Source organism: Bos mutus, chromosome 6 (assembly GCF_027580195.1).
Source record: "Bos mutus isolate GX-2022 chromosome 6, NWIPB_WYAK_1.1, whole genome shotgun sequence".
Classification (NCBI taxonomy): Eukaryota; Metazoa; Chordata; class Mammalia; order Artiodactyla; family Bovidae; genus Bos; species Bos mutus.
Window position 1 is genome coordinate 38,096,367 of NC_091622.1, and position 19,117 is coordinate 38,115,483.

The 19,117-nt window shown below is 40.5% G+C and overlaps 1 pseudogene; it reads right to left on the reverse strand.

The window, feature by feature from the left end:
- Nucleotides 1-19,117, reverse strand: part of LOC102280973 (protein SET-like) — a 59,654-nt pseudogene that overhangs the window by 31,038 nt on the left and 9,499 nt on the right.

Consider the following 19,117-nt stretch of genomic DNA (forward strand, 5'->3'; position numbering starts at 1 on the left):
GTATCTTTTAATTTCATGGCTGCAGTCACCATCTGCAGTGATTTTCGAGCCCAGAAAAATAAAGTCAGTCACTGTTTCCACTGTTTCCCCATCTATTTCCCATGAAGTGATGGGACCAGATGCCATGATCTTCATTTTCTGAATGTTGAGCTTTAAGCCAACTTTTTCACTCTCCTCTTTCACTTTCATCAAGAGGCTTTTAAGTTCCTCTTCACTGTCTGCCATAAGGGTGGTGTCATCTGCATATCTTAGGTTATTGATATTTCTCCCGACAATCTTGATTCCAGCTTGTGCTTCTTCCAGCCCAGCGTTTGTCACGATGTACTCTTCATATAAGTTAAATAAGCAGGGTAAGAATATACAGCCTTGACGTGCTCCTTTTCCTATTTGGAAGCAGTCTGTTGTTCCATGTCCAGTTCTAACTGTTCCTTCCTGACTTGCACACAGGTTTCTCAAGAGGTAGGTCAGGTGGTCTGGTATTCCCATCTCTTTCAGAATTTTCCACAGTTTATTGTGATCCACACAGTCAAAGGCTTTGGCATAGTCAGTAAAGCAGAAATAGATGTTTTTCTGGAACTCTCTTGCTTTTTCGATGATCCAGAAGATGTTGGCAATTTGATCTCTGGTTCCTCTGCCTTTTGTAAAACCAGCTTGAACATCTGCAAGTTCGTGGTTCACATATTGCTGAAGCCTGGCTTGGAGAATTCTAAGCATTACTTTACTAGTGTGTGAGATGAGTGCAATTGTGCGGTAGTTTGAGCATTCTTTGGCATTGCCTTTCTTTGGGGTTGGAATGAAAACTGACCATTTCTAGTCCTGTGGCCACTGCTGAGTTTTCCAAATTTGTTGGCATGTTGAGTGCAGTACTTTCACAGCATAATCTTTCAGGATTTGAAATAGCTCCACTGGAATTCCATCAACTTTGTTCGTAGTGATGCTTTCTAAGGCCCACTTGACTTCACATTCCAGGATGTCTGGCTCTACCTCAGTGATCACATCATCATGATTATCTGGGTCGTGAAGATCTTTTTTGTACAGTTCTTCTGTGTATTCTTGCCACCTCTTCTTAATATCTTCTGCTTCTGTTAGGTCCCTACCATTTCTGTCCTTTATTGTACCCATCTTTGTGTGAAATGTTCCTGAGTATCTCTAATTTTCTTGAAGAGATCTCTAGTCTTTCCCATTCTTTTGTTTTCCTCTATTTCTTTGCATTGATTGCTGAGGAAGGCTTTCTTATCTCTCCTTGCTATTCTTTGGAACTCTGCATTCAAATGTGGATATCTTTCCTTTTCTCCTCTGCTTTTCACTTCCCTTCTTTTCACAGCTATTTGTAAGGCTTCCTCAGACAGCCATTTTGCTTTTTTGCATTTCTTTTTCTTGGGGATGTTCTTGATTCCTGTCTTCTGTACAATGTCATGAATTCCGTCCATAGTTCATCAGGCACTCTATCTATCAGATAGAGTCCCTTAAATCTATTTCTCATTTCCACTGTATAATCATAAGGGATTTGATTTAGGTCATACCTGAATGGTCTAGTGGTTTTCTCCACTTTCTTCAATTTCAGTCTGTATTTGGCAATAAGGAGTTCATGATCCAAGCCACAGTCAGCTCCTGGTGTTATTTTTGCTGACTGTATAGAGCTTCTCCATCTTTGGCTGCAAAGACTATAATCAATCTGATTTCAGTGTTGACCATCTGGTGATGTCCATGTGTAGAGTCTTCTCTTGTGTTGTTGGAAGAGGTTGTTTGCTATGACCAGTGCGTTCTCTTGGCAGAACTCTATTAGGCTTTGCCCTGCTTCATTCTGTACTCCAAGGCCAAATTTGCCTGTTACTGCAGGTATTTCTTGACTTTGCATTCCAGTTCCCTATAATTAAAAGGACATCTTTTTTGGGTGTTAGTTCTAGAAAGTATTGTATGTCCTCATAGAAATGTTCAACTTCAGCTTCTTCAGCATTACTGGTCAGGGCATAGACTTGGATTACCATGATATTGAATGGTTTACCTTGGAAATGAAGAGAGATCATTCTGTCGTTTTTGAGATTGCATCTAAGTAGTGCATTTCAGACTCTTGTTGACTATGATGGCTACTCCATTTCTTCTAAGGGATTCCTGCCCACAGTAGTAGATATAATGGTCATCTGAGTTAAATTCACCCATTCCAGTCCATCTTAGTTCGCTGATTCCTAGAATGTCAATGTTCACTCTTGTCATCTCCTACTTGACCACTTCAGTTTGCCTTGATTCATGGACCTAACATTCCAGGTTCCTATGCCATATTGCTCTTTATAGTATCGAACCCTGCTTCCATCACCAGTCCCATGCACAACTGGGTGTTGTTTTTGCTTTGACTCCATCCCTTCATTCTTTCTGGAGTTATTTCTCCACTGATCTCCAGTAGCATATTGGGCACCTACCGACCTGGGGAGTTCATCTTTCAGTGTCCTATCTATGATGATAGCAGAACCCCAAAAGAAGAAGAAAGTCTTCTTTTGTTTCCTGGTAACAACTCAGCAATGAAATGCCATGGGATCTTTATGTACCATAGCTCTTCCAACTTTCTTTTCCCTTTTATAAAGGAGTTATCCTTCTCTTACTGTGTGATGACTTGCATGTGACTCATCATGGTTATAAATCCCAAAGTACAATTTTGAATCAGTTATTTTTTTGCTGATGAAATAATGTTTTTAAAGTCAGCACTGCAGTATTATTGTTCTAAATTGTCTATATAGTAGTATGTCTTGCTCTATAATTTTTCTACTCATCCTCTTACTGTGATCATCCTCCAAGGTTATCATGGCAAGGCTAGGTTCTACATTCTTCTATATAAATTCTAAAATCAGCCATTGAGGTGATCATACACACACATATACACACACATTCATTCACAGAAGCAGGTATTGAGACTGACCAAAATTTCATGAAATATGCAGCTTTATTTAATGAGAATTATTACTTTGATGGGATTGAGGTTTCTTCTCCATTATTTTGATATATATTTTCATTTATGTTTTTCAATAAGTTTGATAAATTATTTTGGAGAATCTTGAACATTGTTGAAATTTTGCTTCTGATCACTTAGAGCTTTTTCATTGTCATAATGTCATATTATTTTTTTTTTTTAATTAAAAAAATTTTGGTATTTATTTATTTATTTTAAATTTTATTTATTTATTTTATTTTGGCCATGTTGTGTCTTCGTTGCTGCATCAGCTTTTCTCTAGCTGTGGGGAGTGGGGCCTACCCTCTAGTTGCAGTGTGTGGGCTTCTCATTGCAGTGGCTTCTCTTGTTGCAGAGCACAGGCTCTGGGAGCAAGGGCTTTAGTAGCTGAGGCTCCTGGGCTCTAAATAACAGGCTCAATAGTTGTGGTACCTGGGCTTAGTTGCTTCATGGTATATGAAATCTTCCCGGATCAGGGATTGAACCCATGTCTCCTGCAGTGGTAGGTAGATTCTTTACCACTGAACCACCAGGGAAGCACTGTCATATTATTATTTAAATAAGGTAAAATTCATGGATCTTAAGTGTTCAGTTTGAGAACTTTTGATAGTTGTATAAACCTTTATATATTCGAAGCAAATATAAATCATTTTCACTACTCAGACAGTTTCTCACGATGCTTTCCTATGAAATTTTCACTTACCACCAAAATAAGTACTTACTAATTTCTATCATTAGTTTTGCACATTCATGGACTTCATATAAATCATATTATACATTCTGTATTTTTTTTTCATTTGGTCCATGCTTAACATAACGTGTTAGGTTTCTTTTCTTGTTGTTGCATGAGCAACATTTTATTTGATTTTATTGTGTGTACTATTCTATTGCATGCTTATACTACAGAGCATTTATAGGCATTTGGGTTGTTCCAATTTTTGCCTATTCATGAACAAATCTCCTAAGAATTCCCTAAGAAAATCATGTAATTCTCTTTGTGGGTAGATGCCTTTCTTTCTTTAGGGTAAATACCTGGAATAGAACTGCTAAGCCATCAGGTAGGTATGTGAATTTATAACAGGTTGCCTAACAATTCTCCCAGAGAAGGCAATGGCACCCCACTCCAGTACTCTTGCCTGGAAAATCCCATGGACAGAGGAGCCTGGTGGGTTGCAGTCCATGGGGTTGCTAAGAGTCGGACACGACTGAGCGACTTCACTTTTACTTTTCACTTTGATGCATTGGAGAAGGAAATGGCAACCCACTCCAATGTTCTTGCCTGGAGAATCCCAGGGACGGGGGAGCCTGGTGGGCTGCCGTCTATGGGGTCGCACAGAGTCGGACACGACTGAAGCGACTTAGCAGCAGCAGCAGCAGAACGACTTTCACTTTAAGGACTTCCCTGTAGCTCAAGTGGTAAGGAATCTGCCTGCAATGCAGGAGACCAGAGTTCAATCCCTGGGTCGGGAAAATCCTCTGGAGAAGGGAATGGCAAACCACTCCAGTATTCTTGCCTGGAGAACCCCATGGACAAAGGAGAATGGTGGGCTACAGTCTGTGGGGTCGCAAAGAGTTGGACACAACTGAGCAACTAGCACACATTTATATTTCAGGCAGTTCTAGGGGGTTTCTCAGAAAGAGGAAACCAGAGCTCAGATAAGGTGATTAAAAGCAAAAGCAAGAGAGAGAACAAAGGTGTTTGTTTATCTTTAGAAGACTTAGAGGACAGTAGGCTGAGGGTGAAGGTGAGCAGAGAAAGAGAGACTGAAAGCAAATTGACCCAGTGACAATAGTGACCTTATGATTCAGAAGTAAATCCATGGTAACCTGGGGATAAACACCTGAAAGGAAACAGCTGCTGGGGAGGGAACATTTTTGCTCCACATAGAAAACACTGGAAAGAAACCTTAAATATACTCATTATCTTTAATCTTAGCACAATGGTAGAACCTGTTCAACACATTAAGACACTTAAGGTCATTTATACAAATTTGTCAATTCTTCCATGGAAAAGATGAAGATTTTATTAAAAAGAAGAGAGCCTCAGAGTTTTATTTCCACTCTTAAGGTGACAAAAATGAGCACTCTTTTAATTGCTTTCTATGTTTTCCTTGATGGATGTTAAATACTCATATAATCAAGTCAAAAGCATTTTCCCCCCCTGGTGTGAAGTGCTCTCTAAGCCATGACAGATAGTATTATTTGTAACATGTTCTGCAAGGGTTGCCATGGTAAGAGTTTGTTTGTCCCCCCACCCCCATGTTTCCATAAATAACAAGTGGAAAAATGCAGAAAGCCTGTATGGAAAAGATGACTGGGGCCACAGTAATTACTTAGTGATTTGCTATCCAGAAGAGTCACCAGGTTTTATCCTTAATATATTTTGTACTAAAGGGGCTCTCTTTCTCCTTCTATCTCTACCCTCTCTCTCTTTCTGTTTTGGGTAGGTGGCCTGATTTTCAACATTAGACAGTTTCAAGCACTATCACCAAAACCGGCAAAATTATTTGATTTAATGAAGTGGCAATGTAATGTGTGTATGTGTATATATATGTAGATGCAGTTGAATTTCAGTGGCAGTTCACTCCTGTAAATGCCAACTCTGTCTTAATTATGTGAGACTTAGTAGTCATCTGACTTTACAGTGGGGTTTCAAACACAGCTTTTTGTTTCCTTTCTAAGAAGGAAAACTTGGTTAATACTTATATGCCTACTGAAAATTTGTAATGTATTTTCATGGAATTCTTTAGCAAAGCTCTCTTGTGGAGTCGATTACCATGAGGTGACATGAAAACTCTTCTTTTTCCTCTGAACAGATCCGCCTGTGGTGTTCAGTTTAGCAAATGTTCATTTCATGCCTATTTTGTGTTCTGGGATGTTCTGGAGAATCAGAAATAATTAGGATGTGGTCCTTGCCCTCCTGAAGTTCTTACTCTTCTGGTTTGTTTTCAGAAGAGCAGTCTTGGGTTTAGGAGGTTTTCTTTGTGGTTAGGATAAATGGTATTCTGGGGACAGATACCAAAATATACAAGTTGGAAGTTATGTGGATTGAGGCCATAGTTCTGGGTAACTTAGAAGAGCGTGAGCATAACTGACTCCATAATCTAGAGGCAGAGTGGTGGTAGGAAGAGCCACTGTTCTTGTTTATTCTGTCCTCAGTGGTTCCTGAAAGAATACAGCAACCATAGGACTGAGGACTGAGCAACTAAGAGAGATATGTGGCCATAGTTATCCCCTCTTGCCAAGAGGCTTTTGCTGCCTTTTAAATCAGAGTAGCTCTGGAGTTCCTGCTCAATTTCTTCCTTTTTAGCTGAGCCCTCTGGACTTAAAGTGCACTTGTCCAGCTGGGCTGACACAGTGCCTATTTATGCATATCCTGAAATGAACATTCACTTTGTATCTTCAGGATTTTGATTAAAAGAAGGGGCCTGGTACCTGCCAAGCACAGTGAAGTGATCAGAGTAGTACATTATCACAAGATTATTATATAATAAACCTTAAAATATAGTTTTATTTTTCATGTAATAGAAAAAAATTAGACTGTGATGGCCACTTCGTTTCTTCAAAGGGATTCTTGCCCAAAGTAGTATATATAATGGTCATCTGAGTTAAATTCACTCATTCCAGTCCATTTTGGTTCACTGATTCCTAAAATGTCAATGTTCACTCTTGCCATCTCCTGTTTGACCACTTCTAATTTGCCTTGATTCATGGACCTAACTGGAGAAGGCAATGGCACCCCACTCCAGTACTCTTGCCTGGAAAATCCCATGGATGGAGCCTGGTAGGCTGCAGTCCATGGGGTTGCTAAGAGTTGGACACAACTGAGTGATTTCACTTTCACTTTTCACTTTCATGCATTGGAGAAGGAAATGGCAACCCACTCCAGTGTTCTTTCCTGGAGAATCCCAGGGACGGGGGAGCCTGGTGGGCTGCCGTCTATGGGGTCGCACAGAGTCGGACACAATTGAAGTGACTTTGCATGGACCTAACATTCCAGGTTCCTATGCAATATTGCTCTTTTTAGCATTGGACTTTGCTTCTATCACTAATCAACTACACAGCTGGGTGTTGTTTTTGTTTTGGCTCCATCTCTTCATTCTTTCTGGAGTTATTTCTCCACTGATCTCCAGTACCATATTAGGTGCCTCCCAACCTGAGGAGTTGATCTTTCAGTGTCCTATCATTTTGCCTTTTCATACTGTTCATGGTGTTCTCAAGGCAAGAATACTGAAGTGGTTTGCCATTCCCTTCTCCAGTGGACCACATTTTGTCAGAACTCTCCACCATGACCCATCTGTCTTGGGAGAGTGAATACAGTTCAGAGAAGAGCTAATAGGGACCCCATGGACTGCAGCCTGCCAGGGCTCACTGTCCATCACCAACTGCCAGAGTTTACTCAAACTCATGTCCATTGAGTTGGTAGTCAAATAGGGAGACTTTAGAGGACTGCATAGGAAGTTCCCCTGCCCACAGGAAGTGGGTGGGATCTGGGGATGATGGTCATCACACCTACCACATTCCTTTGGCAGGATTTAAATCACATGGCCATATAGCTTTAAGAGAAGTCGGAAACTGTGGTCTAACCCAGGTAGGAGAGAAGCTCAGTTTGGTAAACAACTAATCTCCAGCCTACAGCAATATAACCAACTTACTAAAGTTAAATAAGAAAGAGGGAGAATACTTGATGGAACAGGAAAAGCATGAGCCTTGGAGGTCTGTTTTGGTATTTTAATCACAATGCTGATATTTTTTATGTCTCAACACATACTTTTTATTAGTTGGGTGACAGTAGGCACTTTACTCAGTACCCTGAGGTTCAAAGGCCTATTGTGTGTATTGAGGAAATTTACTCAAGAGTTTTCAGGAGAATGATAGGAGCTCACATATGTTTAGCTTCATGGACAATACTTGGCATGAAGTAGATGTTCACCACCTACATGTTAATTCCCTTCCCCTAATAGCCCTTTCTTTTACAGCTTTCTCTTTAAAAGTTTTGAGAGAGACTTTTGCCATACAGGTACACTTGTCAGCAAAATGTTAATATAATTCTCCCCTAAGAAGAAGGGTCTTCTCTTTTCCTGTATTGGCATGCTTTCAACTTTAATGTTGTTGTTTAGTTGCTCAGTCATGTCCAACTCTTTGTGAGCCCATGGAATGCAGCACGTCAGGCTTCCCAATTTTGAAGTTATAGTTTAAATTGTTCAGTTCAGTTCAGTTGCTCAGTCATGTCCAACTGTTTGTGACCCCATGGACTGCAGCATGCCAGGTTTCCCTGTCCATCACCAACTCCCAGAGCTTGCTCAAACTCATGTGCATCAAGTCAGTGATGCCTCCAACCATCCCATCTTCTATCATACCTTCTCCTCCTGCCTTCAATCATTCCCAGCATCAGGGTCTTTCCCAATGAGTCAGTTATTCACATCAGGTGGCCAAAGGATTGGCACTTCAACTTCAGCACCAGTCCTTCCAATGAATATCCAGGACTGATTTCCTTTAGGATGGACTGGTTAGAGCTCCTTGCAGGCCAAGGGATTCTCAAGAGTTTTCTCCAAAACCACAGTTCAAAAGCATCAATTTTTTTTTTATTATTTTTTTTTTTCAGGGTACTGTAATTTTTTTTTTTCATGTGTTCCCCATCCTGAACCCTCCTCCCTCCCCATACCATCCCTCTGGGTCGTCCCAGTGCACCAGCCCCAAGCATCCAGCATCGTGCATTGAATTTTGAACTAGTCCATTGTTCCATGTCCAGTTCTAATTGTTGCTTCTTGATCTGCATACAGATTACTCAAGAGACATGTAAGGTGGTCTGGTATTCCCATCTCTTTAAGAATTTTCCACAGTTTCTTGTGATCCACACAGTCAACGGCTTTGGCATAGTCAATAAAGCAGAAGTAGATGTTCTTCTGGAACGCTCTTGCTTTTTCTATGAGCCAGTAGTTGTTAGCAGGTTGATCTCTGACTCCCCTGCCTTTTCTAAATCCAACCTGCACATTTGAAAGTTCTCAGTTCACATACTGTTGAAGCCTGTCATGAAGGATTTTGAGTACTACTTTGCTAGTGGGTGAGATAAGTACAATTGCACAGTAGTTTGAACATTCTTTGGTCTTGCCCTTCTTTGGGATTGGAATGAAAACTGACCTTTTCCAGTCCTGTGGCCACTGCTGAATTTTCCAAATTTGCTGGTTTGTTGAGTACAGCACTTTAACAGCATCATCTTTTAGGACTTGAAATAGCTTAGATGGAATTTCATGACCTCTATTAGATTTGTTCATAGTGATGCTTCCTAAGGCCCACTTGACTTTGCATTCCAGGATGTCTGGCTCTAGGTAAGTGAATACACTATCATGTTTTCTGGGTCATTAAGATCTTTCTTGTATAGTTCTTCTGTTTAAATTGTGCACTGATTCTAAGTATCATCTAAGTCATTGGGTGTGTTTACTTTTTAAAAAATTTACAAAGCAATCACATTTGACCTAGCTAGATTAAATTTAAAAAACTAAAGAAAGTTTTCATAATAAAATTCTCTGCAGTAGCCTCAAATAGCCTTCTTTCTGGGTCAGAAAACCTTGTTGTTAGCTGTATCTTTTGGGTTGGTGCTTTCTTTGCAGGTCTGTCCTTTGACATTTAAGTAGGACAGTGATGAGAATCACAGTCACATAAAGGAGTCAATTGTCCTTTAATTTTTCCTTCCATCTGAGGGAAGAATTTCTGAAGCTTTTTCACTTTTACAGGATTAAATCTTATATTCATTTTCACATTTTCTTATTTATCTGCTGCTTATTTATCTGCTGCTAAGTCACTTCAGTCGTGTCTGACTCTGTGCGACCCCATAGATGGCAGCCCACCAGGCTTCCCCATCCCTGGAATTCTCCAGGCAAGAACACTGGAGTGGGCTGCCATTTCCTTCTCCAACAACAGTTACCAAATACCTTCAGTCTATTGAGAAGTACCTACTGTAGCCTATAAGGATTTCAATCTGCTGCTGCTTCTGCTAAGTCACTTCAGTCGTGTCCGACTGTGTGACCCCAGAGACGGCAGCCCTCCAGGCTCCCCCTTCCCTGGGATTCTCCAGGCAATAACACTGGAGTGGGTTACCATTTCCTTCTCCAATGCATGAAAGTGAAAAGTGAAAGTGAAGTCGCTCAGTCGTGTCTGACTCCTAGTGAGCTCATGGACTGCAGCCTACCAGGCTCCTCCATCCATGGGATTTGCCAGGCAAGAGTACTGGAGTGGGGTGCCATTTCCCTCTCCAAGGATTTCAATCTAAATTAGATTAAAATGAATGAAACTTAACAAATCTTTAACAACAGCCAACTAATATTTTCCCCTCAATGAACTCAGAAAAGTCCCATTTTATAGTGAATAATGAAAACCTATGGATAATGGGTGGGAAATCCATCATAACACGAACATCAATAACTTATGCCTTTTTCCCACTGAGACATCTGCTGGGGAGTTTGTTTTTCCCTAAGGCAGAGAAATCTCATAGGTAACAGTGGAAAATAGTCAGATGAAACTGCCCCAAGATTTGAGTCAGGTAAACATCTATTGTACTTAGAAACATAAAAATCTGTGTTAATGGTAATAACAAAAGCTGACATTTATTTGCCATTTACTATGCACTAGACTGAGGTAGTGCTTCACAGCTGGTGAGGATGAGGTTTCACCTCCAGGTTGGATGACTTCAAAAGTTCTTACTCCTATACCAGCCTGACTCTGGAGACAGAGCAAGACAAAGGACCGCTAGTCCTTTGGAATCAAAGCAGTGATCTGTCCATTTCCTGTGAGACTGTAGGAAATCAGTTTATCTCTCCAGGCCTTCTTCTCATTTCTAAAGTGAGGATTAAAAACACTTGGAAAATTATAATTTTCCTATCTATGTAGGTTATTATGCAAAGTACTGGTTCCTTTAGGGGCTCTAGAGAAACTGAATAGCTGAAAAATCTTTACAAATGAATCATTTGACTCAGACATATTTCCTCTGCTTTAATGAACTAGGTTACATGTTAGTGAGGTTGTATGCCATTTAGAATCCATTAAATTTCTTTCCATGAATTATAGATTAATTAATCTAACCTAACATTTACTGAGCACCTGCAGTAGGCAAAAACTCATCCTACTATTTGTTTCTCATTCTCATTTCTTTAACTCATCCTATATTTGTTTCTCATTCATAGGAGAAACAAATACAAATAAACTGTGGTCTTGGTCTGCAGGAGATTCTTGATTGTAACTAAATAGTAATAATAATAGAAGTAGTAGTAGTACTAATAATACACAGACTGGCTTCCCTAACTGAAAGTCAAGAGATGTCTATACAAGTGGTCAACAGTGCTGTTAGGGATTTATTTCTCTCTATCTCTTAGATCTGCTTTCCTCTGAGTTGGGTGTTCTTATAGGTAAGATGGTATCTCGTAGCTCTTGACTCACAATCATCTTGTTTAACAACTACCTTCACAACTCCAAGGTAAAAGGAAATGTTCTTTCTGAACATAACTGCACTAATCTTGGGTGTCATTCTCATCAGCCTACATTGGGTCACATACCTACCCCTAAACTACTCCCTGAAGTGTGTGTGGGGGGTTGCATGCTCTCTTAGACATGAACCAGGTACTCTTGTACCCATTTTTTTGGCCAAAGAGTGACATCTGCAGCTACACTAGAAGAAATGTAGAGAAAAAGTTGTTCCTTAAAGGAACATGAAAAGAAGCAGAAAACTAGATGTTTACAATAGAGAGCACTTTGGTTTGGCTGTGAAGTATAGGGGTTTGACATAAAAAGAAACAATGAGGTGTATTCCAGGTGGAGAATCCAGCATGAGTGTGATGCCCAGATACTTGGTAAAACATTATTCCTGAGTAGATCTATCCTGGAGTTTCTAGAAGATGTTATCATTTGAATCTGTAGAGTGAGCAAAGAAGGTCACGGTCACCAAAATGGGCAGGCACCATAAAATCCACTGAGATCCTAACTAGAACAAAAAAATGGAGAAAGGGAGAATTTGCTGATATCTTCATCATCTTCTGCCCTCAAACACCGATGCATCTGCTTCTTGGACTCTAGACAGACTGAATTAACCACCAGCTCTCCTGGTTGCCTTTTCCAGTTAACTGAACTGAACTGAACTGGTTGCCTACTTGCAGATGGCAGATTGTGGGACTTCTCAGCTTCTAATTATGTGAGCCAATTTTTATAAAAAAATCTCTTCTTATTGGTTCTGTTTCTCCAGAGAATCATTACTAATACAACGAATAACAACACTGACATGAGAAATTTTTATTGGAAACATAGATTACATAAGAAGGTTCAGTGGGTGATAGGGTGAGGTCATGCAGTGGAATGCTTTAAATGCAGAAAGAAGAACTTGAGCTTTACTTTATGGGCAATGAGAAGTTTCTGATCACTTTGGCAATGGACATATAAGTAAGCTATTTCCCAGTCCTCGGTGAGTCCCCTCAGAGCCAGAAGGTATCTTTTTCCCACCTTCATTCCCAGCACAGATAGAGTGCCTAGTAGATGGCTGGATTGCTTTAAATACTTGTTGAAGAAATATCAGTTTTATCCTCAAATGTCTAGTGAGAGTTGACACTCACGGGAAGTGTCTATGTAGGTACTGGGCACTCTAAGTGCTTTACACATATTTCATGGGTCATCATAGAAACCTTGTGAGGAAAATGTTGTATGTATCCTACTTTGTAGATAAAGACTATAACACTTATAAATGTCAGTGGAAAAATGAGGACTTTAAGGTCCTGTGCTTTCAAATCATATACTAACATAGCACATCAGTGTAACTGCATGTAATGTTTGTGCAGCATCTTAAAGTGTATGAAGCACTAAGTCTTGTCTGACTCTTGCGACCCCATGGACTGTAGCCTTCCAGGCTCCTCTGCCCATGGGATTCTCTAGGCAAGAATACTGGAGTGGGTTGCCATTTCCTTCTCCAGGGGATCTTCCTGCCCCAGGAATTGAACCCAGGTCTCCCGCACTGCAGGTAGATCCTTTACTAAATGAGCTACATGGGGGAGAGAGCTGGCTTAAAGCTCAACATTAAAAAAACTAATGTTATGGCATCTGATTCCATCACTTCATGGCACATAAGTGGGGAAACAACGGGAGGAGTGACAAACTTTATTTTCTTAGGCTTCAAAATCACTGCAGATGGTGACTGCAGCCATGAAATTAAGACGTTTGCTCCTTGAAAGAAAAGCTATGACATACCTAGACAGCTTATTAAAATCAGAGACATTACTTTGCCCCAGCAAAGGTATATAATCAAAGCTATGGTTTTTCCAGGAGTCATGTATGGATATGAGAATTGAACTGTAAAGAAGGCTGACCACTAAAGAATTGATTTGAACTGTGGTGTTGGAGAAGACTCTTGAGAATCCCTTGGATGGCAAGGAGATCAAATCAGTCAATCCAAAAAGAAATCAACCCTGAAGATTCATCAGAAGAATGATGCTGAAGCTCCAATACTTTGGCCACCTGATGTGAAGAGCCAACTCATTAGAAAAGACCCTGATGCTTGGGAAGATTGAAGGCAGGAGGAGAAGGGGACAACAGAGGACAAGAGAGTTGGATGGCATCACTGACTCAATGGACCTGAGCTTGAGCAAGCTCTGGAAGATCAGGTGAAGGACAGGGAAGCCTGGTGTGCTGCAGTCCATGGGGTCGCAAAGACTGGGGCATGACTGAGTGACTGAACAACAACAGCAGCCCATATATACAGTGCTTTACTCAGGCTTCACTATATTTCCATGCTGCTGCTGCTTCAGTCATGTCTGACTCTTTGTGACCCCATGGACTGTAGCCTGCCAGGTTCCTCTATCCATGGGGTCTCCAGGCAAGAATATTGGAGTGGGCTGCCATGCCCTCCTCCAGGGCATCTTCCTGATCCAGTTATTGAACCCACATCTCTTATGTCTCCTGCATTGGCAGGTGGATTCTTTACCACTAGGACCACCTGGGAAGCCCTATATTTCCACGAGGTAACTGTTATTATCATTTCTGTCTTATGGCCAGTAAAATGAAATCCAGAGAGGAGAAGTAACTCAACCAGCATCACCAAGCCAGTAAGTTGAGGTACTTGACTTGTATTTGGCAACCCTGTGCTTCAAATTCATTCATTTCCCCCAGCACCCACATGTATTCCTAGCAATTGCCAGACCATAAAGTGAGCAAGGTGGGGAAGATGATAGGTTAGTTTCTGTGTGTGTGTTGTCAGCTCTAATATTCAGAGATTCCAGTCTTCCAACAAAAAATTAAATGTGCATAGCACTTGTCTCAACTCTTTCAAATGTTATAAAATGTGAGCTGTGTAGACTAAATAAAAAGGTCACTGGAATAAGATCATGATTTTAGTTGAAACTTTGCTGTTTAAATCTCACGAAAAGGGGCTGGATTAGCTTTCTTTTATTGTTTTTCTCTGCCATACAAATATCCACAAAATTCTCTGCCCTAAAAATCCTTGTACATTTCAATGGGTATTGAGGGTGAACTGACCCATTCCACTAGACTGCTAACTTTTCCAATAGGGATACTTGGCAATGTGAACTGGCTTTTAACCCACTTTTGAGCTTGTAACCTGAACTTTAATGCAACAAATTACATATTCAAACCATCTCATAGGATCGAACTCTTAAATGAATTAGGAATGGCGATGACAAATTTTTATTTCATTTGACTCTGAAAATAAAAAAAGAACAAAAATGCTTTTGTGCTTGGTGTATATGCTGGAAGGATGGCATGCAGCCAGGTGATAACAAATAATAGTTACAATGTTTAAAAAAAAAGTGAGATCTGTACTAAGCAGTGTATTTGGAAATTTTACTTTTAGCATGAAGACTTGTTTTGTCTTTAGTCCTCTTTTTCCTGGGAGAGAGGACTTTGGTCAGTTTTTCACTTTTATTGACTTAAACAAACACACATCCATTATTCTTGGCAAGGACCCAATTGACAGTGATGTTACCCAAACGCAGAAGCTGCTGATGGCAGTGTTAAGGCATTTGTTTATCAATTTACATTGGACATATGTTTGATATGCCTGAAAATTATGCACAGTCCTTTTTTCTAAATTTTGGGTTAAATTTCCCTATGTCTAAACATTATTTTTTTTCCTTTGAATACACATTTAGTTTTATTATAACAAAGTAACATGCACACTTTAAGCGTTTAAAACTGAGTCTCATCATTCCTTTCTAGTGAAACAAAAAGAAAATTTAAAAATAAACAGGAACAAAATTACAGTAGAGAATGTCAATTGCAAATAAGATCTTCTACAGGTTCTGCTGATTCTCCCATCAAGTGGCAGGGCTCAAGTCATCATTCAGTTCAGTTCATTTCAGATGCTCAGTCGTGTCTGACTCCTCGCGACCCCATGAATCACAGCACGCCAGGCCTCCCTGTCCATCACAAACTCCCGGAGTTCACTCAAACTCACGTCCATCGAGTCGGTGATGCCATCCAGCCATCTCATCTTCTGTCGTCCCCTTCTCCTCCTGCCCCCAATCCCTCCCAGCATCAGAGTCTTTTCCAACGAGTCAACTCTTCGCATGAGGTGGCCAAAGTACCGGAGTTTCAGCTTTAGCATCAGTCCTTCCAAAGAATACCCAGGGCTGATCTCCTTTAGAATGGACTGGTTGGATCTCCTTTCAGTCCAAGGGACTCTCAAGAGTCTTCTCCAACACCACAGTTCAGAAGCATCAATTCTTCAGCACTCAGCCTTCTTCACAGTCCAACTCTCACATCCATACATGACCACTGGAAAAACCATAGCCTTGACTAGACGGACCTTTGTTGGCAAAGTAATGTCTCTGCTTTTCAATATGCTATCTAGGTTGGCCATAACTTTCATTCCAAGGAATAAGCGTCTTTTAATTTTATGGCTGCAGTCACCATCTGCTGTGATTTTGGAGCCCCCAAAAATAAAGTCTGACACTGTTTCCACTGTTTCCCCATCTATTTCCCATGAAGTGATGGGACCGGATGCCATGATCTTCATTTTCTGAATGTTGAGCTTTAAGCTAACTTTTTCACTCTCCTCTTTCACTTTCATCGAGGCTTTTTCATTCCTCTTCACTTAGGAGAGAATTTTATTTTAAAAGTGTTACCTTAAATTGCAAGGATGTCCATTAAACATCACAATTAAACATGCCAAAGGAGAAGCCATGTTGTCAAAATGCCCACCTAACCCACCCAAACACCTCAAACCTACCCTTTGCTGACCTTCTGTAACCCCATTTTTTAAAAGTTTTTTTTTTTTTCTTTTTTTAAACAAGAGAAAGTGGACAGATACATGTTGGTAAATTCTAACTGTCTATATTCACATAGAGACACAGTGTAATCTCTGACCCCAATATACAGAGAAAGGAGGAAAATATCTAGAATTCTATGCACTACTACACAGGGGCCTAGCACCCTCCGGCTTCCAGCAGAGTTCAGGGAGCGGAAGCTTTTTCTTTTTTCCCACAGAGCATGGTGATGTTGATTCCGTAAAGTTTTTGTTGAAACAGGAAGCGATAAGAGTGAATTTGGAACTGAAAGGGTAGAGATTCTTTTCCTACTGAATTCTACTCAAGGTATTTTCCTCCAAAATAAGTTGTGAACCATGGTATAAAGGAGAAAAGAGACCTCAGAAATTGCCCTTGTGCTCAAGGGCGATTGAGCACAAGAGGAGAAAAGAAAAGGACTGCAACTTGCTCCCAGGGACTGGAGAAAATTCAAACAGTTGGAATCCATCAGCATTCCATTAGTCATCATCATCTTCATCTTCTTCACCTTCATCCCTATCCCCTTCTTCATCAATATCTTCCAATCCTTCTTCCTCTTCATCATCGTTGCCATCTTCTTCTCTTTCTCCTTCCTCATCATCCATGTCAGGAACCAAGTAGTACCGTAGTGCGTTTGGACAAATATCATCTTTGATGACTTCTCTTAACTCATCTGTACCTGAATCAGAATGATCAGTGAACCAGGTGAAGAAGCTTCCTGGTTCCTCGTGCTGTCTGTTCCTGCTGGCTTTATTCTGTGTTTGACTTGATTATTTCATCGAATCCTTTCCAGATTTCCATTTGATTTCAGTGGACTTTGAAGATGATTCACTGCTCTCATTCAGATGAAATTCTTTGAAGAGAATTTTATTTTCGAAGTAAGGGTTTTCATCAAAATTAAAATCTATTCTGTAACCTGATTTAATGTCTTCAAATTCTATCACTTCAACTCTTGTCAAATAACGCAGCACTGCTTCATCCTCCTCCTCAAGCAATGCAGACACTTGTGGATGGTTAAAAATTGTTGTTACCCCAAAATCTGGGATTTTGGCAATCAATTCCAAACTCTTCTGAAAAAATGGTTGGCAGAGTTTGTTATATTTTTATTCTACTTTCAAAATCTCACTGACTTGTTCATTAAGTCTGTCTATTTCATTTTGTACTTTACCAATATGTGCAGTTGCTTCTTGCTGTTCTTTTCCTTCCTTTGGCAAGTTTGAAGAACCAGAGACCTTGCCTGGCCTGGAGCCAGGAGTCGGCCTCGCTTTCTTTGGTTTCTTTGATTGAGGTGTAAGTGAAGACTGGTGTTTGGGGGCAATGCTGGGGAAAAAAAGCCAAGAATCCTCCCAGGGGAAGAGAGAGGTACTGCGAGCTCAGAGAACTCTAAACATTATCTTTTGTTTCAGGAAAATGTTAGCATTTTTGTTTTTTTGCCTAAGCATTTGCTTCCAGGAGATGGAAAGTGGAAGACAGACCACACTAAAGGTGGCTTAATATCGTTCTCACTCAGCACAGGAGAACGGGCTGGGAGCAGGAGTTGAGATCAGCTTGGACCAGCACAGCACCATTTTGGCAGGCCCACTTTGGCAAGCTATTTCTTGTATACAGGGCTGACTAACTCTAAATAAACAAGCATTTTAGGAATGAGCTGTCAGATCATGATGACTGCCAGGAGCCTGGGACCAGATCATACCTTGTGGGTGGAGATGGATTTTCCCAGGATGGGAAAGGATATTGTCCCTGGCAGGGTTGTGGGAAAAGATTAGTCCCAGGTTGGGACATGAGATGGGGCTTAAATAAAGGGTAGGAGGAGTTGAGAGTAATATGCTCTTATTAATCCTCTTTCCTTCTGGGGCTGGTAGGGCAATAGATAGACATCAGTTCTAGGTGAAATGTTTGTGGGAATTAGGCAAGAACTCAGGAACAGATTCTGGTTTGAATAGCCGATTCTAAAAGAGTAGCTGCTTCTAGATAATCCTGAAAGAAATCACTTCTGCCCAGCAACTTGCCTGCAGACCAGGGTAGGCCAAGTCCCCAACACAGGACAGCTATTTCTTCAAAGAGAGAAACTTTGACAAATAAACCAGTGTCAGAGGTTGAAGACATCTAGGAAGATGGAGAGAGTGGAGAAGAATAACACCCAGGATATGAACAAGCATTTAGCGAACCCTCACTGAATGTATACTGTATCATTCACTATGCTAAGCTATGGCTTTAAACACAAAAGATTTCTGGTCTGTGAGATGCTCACACTCTGAGAGGCGGAGGGGGAACTAGGGCTAAATATGGGAAGAGCAGATTCACACCTCCTTTCTCACCTAGGAATAAATACCAGTTATTGAAAGTGGAATTTCACATAATGTTGAACTGTTATTCCCTTCTCTTGCTTTTTTTAATATTTCTATCTCTGGACAAGAGCTTATAGTTGAATTCTTACTCTGTTAAATGTGGATGTTGAGTTGAGTACTACGCTCACATTATTTCACTGAATATTTTAAACAATCTGACAAGGTAGGTGGTAGCTATTATCTTCCTCATATTATACCTAGAGAAACAGGATAGTGAGATTGAGAGATTCATCCAAAGTCATATAGATACAAATAGGGTATCTGGCATTTAGATTCAGAGAGGAGAAGAGTAAGGTAACATCAGTGGAACAGCACAAGTTCTGGCCCCTTTGCTGGTATCCAGGCCATAATTCATTTTCAGAGTTTCATGACATCCTGTTGTAAAACCCACCAATTGGTTGTACAGTCTAAATTCTCTGGCCTGTTCTTCCTCTGCTATAGACTGAGCACTGCTGTTTTCCCCAAATTCACATGTTTAAACTTATTCTCCAGTGTGACAGTGTTAAGAAGTGAGGTTTCTGAGAGATGAATAAGTTATCAGGGTAGAGCCCTCA